This window comes from Gavialis gangeticus, unplaced genomic scaffold (assembly GCF_001723915.1).
Source record: "Gavialis gangeticus isolate Ggan-Ray unplaced genomic scaffold, GavGan_comp1, whole genome shotgun sequence".
NCBI lineage: Eukaryota > Metazoa > Chordata > Crocodylia > Gavialidae > Gavialis > Gavialis gangeticus.
This window is the reverse complement of record NW_017728998.1, coordinates 39,348,688-39,352,801: the sequence shown is the minus strand read 5'-3', so window position 1 is coordinate 39,352,801 and position 4,114 is coordinate 39,348,688.

Below are 4,114 nucleotides of genomic sequence, written 5' to 3'. Positions count from 1 at the left end.
AACTATGAAACTCTCAAAATAGAAAGAGTACCAGAGGGAAGGGTTTTCCTACAGGTTGTGCTGGCCTTGCATGGATCTGTAAGCTGGTGTGCTTTCTGTATAAATAAAGGGTGTATAAATTGAACAAATTACTTGGCACAGCCTCTGAGTTCTTTGTTGTTGCTGTTACCTGTTTCCTGAAAGGTAAATCTCTAGGCAAAGGTATACGTAGGCAGTAGGGAGATTTGGGTGGAGGGTTCAGTCTTAGGACTGAGGGCAACTAGGCTTCCAGAGAGTCTGCCCATAGATATCAAGCCTGATAGGACAGAAGTAATACATAGACAGTAGGGCTGTGTGAAACAGCACCATTTCGTTTCGACTTCCATTTTGCTATTTTGATGGGACGGTGTTTTGTTTTGAATTTTGTTTCATTTTGAAAGCACTGTTCTATTTAGTTTCGTCAATACTGTTTCGCTGTTTCAACGCTGTTTCGTCCATAGGCTATAATGGGGAAGCACGAGACTGCCTATAACTTTGTCATTTCTTGCCTGATTCCAATGAAACTTGCAGCGATGGTATCCCCTTCTGAGGCCATGAAACCTGCCAAGTTCCAAGGAGATAGGTGCAAGGGTTTTTGGGAAACTGCACCTCAAGCTGCTGACAAGCAAAACTCGTGACTGTGTGTGTGTGTTAAGGTGTGCCCTCACCGGTGCTGGGGCCTCTACACAACATGGTAGTGTGCCCCAATGAGGTCTCCTCCTCCCCTACAGCCTCAGCTTGGTCCACCACTTTAAATAACAACAGGTAATAACTTAGTAAACAGTACAGTAGCACCAGCAGCATCTCAGGCATCCAGTCACAGTCAATATCAGAGCAGTCCTTCCCCCCTCTTCTCCCTCTCTCTCCTTATTTCCTGTTTCTCTGCAGGCAAGCCCAGCTTCAGCTTCGAAACTCGAAACATTTTGAATCTTTCAAAACATTTTGACTGCCCTTGTTTTGTTTTGAGACTGTTTCAAAGCCCTTTGTTTCATTTCAATTTCCTGTTTTGAGCTCAAAACGAGTCAAAACAGCATCAAAATGAAACAGCCAGCAAAATTTCACACAGCCCTAATAGACAGTGCTAAGGCTTAGAAGCATCTAGGAGTGAGTTTGTGTCTGAACAAACCAGTCTAGTAAGTGCTCAGAAGAGGGAGTCTGAAATAGTCTGCCACCAGCCATTAGTCTTAGAACAGAAATAATTTTTAAAATCCTCATCTTGGTAAGAACTTCCCAAAGAAGGCACCTACTCTGATGTTGCCTGTTGCTTACAGATGCACATGCTAAATATGTAAATACAGTGTGTGTGTGTGTGTGTGTGTGTCTGTGTATGTTTACATATGCGTATGTGTGCAGATCTACAAGACAAACAAGCAGGCAGATTTATTTCTTCTCCTTGTCTGAATTCTTCCCTGCCTTGATTTTCAGAGATAAGAAATAAACTGTATCTTAATCTTCCTGATGCTAGCCTACCCATCCTATTCTCCCAGGCTTTGTTGTGCAACAGTTTAATTTCAGAAATAGCTGTATCTCTGTTTAGAGAGAGGAGGACATGCTTCTAGCAGTACTAGTGAAAGACAACCAATCACCAATAACTTCAAAATCCTAGCATTATTCCATTCATAGGTGTTCATGCAGCTAATTCATCTTCTATATTGTGACAGCACTATGGTCCCATTGTGTGAAACATTGTACAAGTATATGTCAGAAAGACATAACCTGCCCAAGAGAATTTATCATTCAAGTTTAAGACAAGAGCCAGCAGGGGGGCATAACAAACAGAAAAGAAGAAGAAGCAAAAGGGAACAGTAAGATAGTTGTGGACAGTAATAAGTTCGCAGCTCATCAGTTGCCCAACCATCTCTCTCTCGCATATTGTCATCTTCACATGTGAAGGACTTTTGGTGACACCAGTGGGAGTTCCATGCATGCAGTGAATGCAAAAGATCCACAATGCAGGTCAGAAAGGGGAATATTGCTCATATTGTTTAAACTCCAATTTGGGGCACAGGATAAAACTGTAAGAAAAAAATGGAAGAAACAATTTGTATGTCTGGTTTTTGGGCTGGCTGGCTTGCTTGCCTGCCTGCATGCCTGCCTTCCTTTCTTTCTTTTCCTTTCCTTTCCTTATTACTATAAGGGAGAAAATTCCTTTTTCAAAAATGCCGCTACTCACTGCCAGGAGTCAGGAGTCTGGCAGAGCAGAGCACAGCAGCATTTTTGAAAAGGGAATTCCCTCCCTGCCTGTCAGAAATAACACGGGGCAGATGGCTGCTACTGCTGCTCCTGCTTTTTCAGGTAGGGAGAGGGTCTGTGGGCTTTTCAGCATAAATCAGAGGCCTTGGGAGCAAGGCCTCTGCCTTCAATTAAACCCAGCCCTTGGCCATGTGCTCCCAGGCCAGACTGGCCTCATTGTAGTCTCAACATGGGAAGCCCGGCTTCAACCTGTCCTGCCCCAGCAGGTAGTTCCAGCCCCTGTCCTGGCTCTAAAGGCACCGTGCTCATCAGCATGTGCTGATGGTTGCCCCCCACCCTTCCTGCCACACACATGCATTAATTGAATGCCAGCATGCTGCACACCACAACAGTGGCAGGGTTCATTGACTGCCTTGTTGTGCCCTGGCACTGGGTAGGGGAGGGACTGTTTGCTTCTCCACCCATGTGTTCTCTCCCCCTGCAGCCCAGTTTTCCCAACCAGAGGAGTAAACAGCCCCTCTCCTACCCATCCCCAAGCTCTCTTCTCCCCCTGTCCTTTTGCGACTTCTTCCCACTTTGCCTGAGCTGCTAGGCTTTTGCTCCTGGCTGGGGAATGCTTTCCCCAGCCTGTAGCAGCCATGTTGTTGCAACAAAATGACACAATATGGTTTGTTGCTGGGGATCCCCCAGCAAGTGGCCATATTGTGAAAATTTGTTGCAAATCACATTTTTTGTAAAAATCACTTAATTTTGTGATTTTCATGAAAAATGCAAACTCATGATTTAAACCAGGCCCTACCTATTATCAGTTAATTAGCCTTGGTTGGAGCACAGTGCTGATGGGACTATGCAGCATTTTGCCATGTAGACTTACTGCAAGTTCAATGCCTACTTCCTGTAGTCAGCTATTTTGAACCACAATTCCTCTTCTCTTCTCATAATTATGCAGGAAGCAAAAATGTGGAAGTTAAATAAACAGAATGAGGCCATTTGCAACAGGTCAAGTTTGTTCTCTGTTGTTTGCTCTGTCAACCAATACATCCAGTGCAAAGCAGAGACAGACTGCTGGGCTTTTATGATAATAATCAGTTAGGTCCTGTTTTTTTCACAATCACTGGGTTATCAGCACAGCTGAAACTCTGGCTTATTTGCCCATAACAAAGTAATTTTTAACTACTATTTGAGTTCATGTTTTATATTTAAAATATTTTATGGCTGTGTCTTCAAGATAAATGGCATCTCTTAGGCATCTTTGACCATCCTGTCTTTATTCAGCCCACTAATCCAGCCCCAGTGGATCTATCTGAAAAAAAAGCTGTCTATCAAAAAGCTTACCCAGGATTGAGGTAAGACTAACTGGCCTATAGTTTCCCGGGTCCTCCTTCCTCCCTTTTTTGAAGATGAGAACCACATTGGCCCTCTTCCAGTCCTCTGGCACCACACCAGAGCACCACAAGTGCTCGTACAGCCGTGCCAGGGGTCCCGCAATGACCTCAGCCAATTCCCTCAGTAGTCGAGGGTGGAGATTGTATGGACCAGCTGACTTGAATACGTCCAGCCCCTCCAGAAGCTCCCTAACTAAGTCCTCGCTAACCCTTGGCCCGGGTGTGCCTCCCCCGGGGCCAGAAGGGGGCCCAGCAGGGAGGTGGCTGTTCCTGTCCCTGCTCAGGAAAGTGGAAGCAAAGAAATTGTTAAGAGGATAGTTGGAGAAGCGCTGAGGTCCCGGAGGGGAGGGGAAACAGGTGTCCAAGGAGAGTGGTTGCTCCTCAAGGAGACGATCCTCCAAGCCCAAAGGAAGGTAATCCCAATGAAGATCAAAGGGAGCAGGAGGGCACATAAGCCCCCATGGCTCACCAAAAGCATCTGGGAATGTCTCCTTGCTAAAAAGGTGGCTTACACCCAA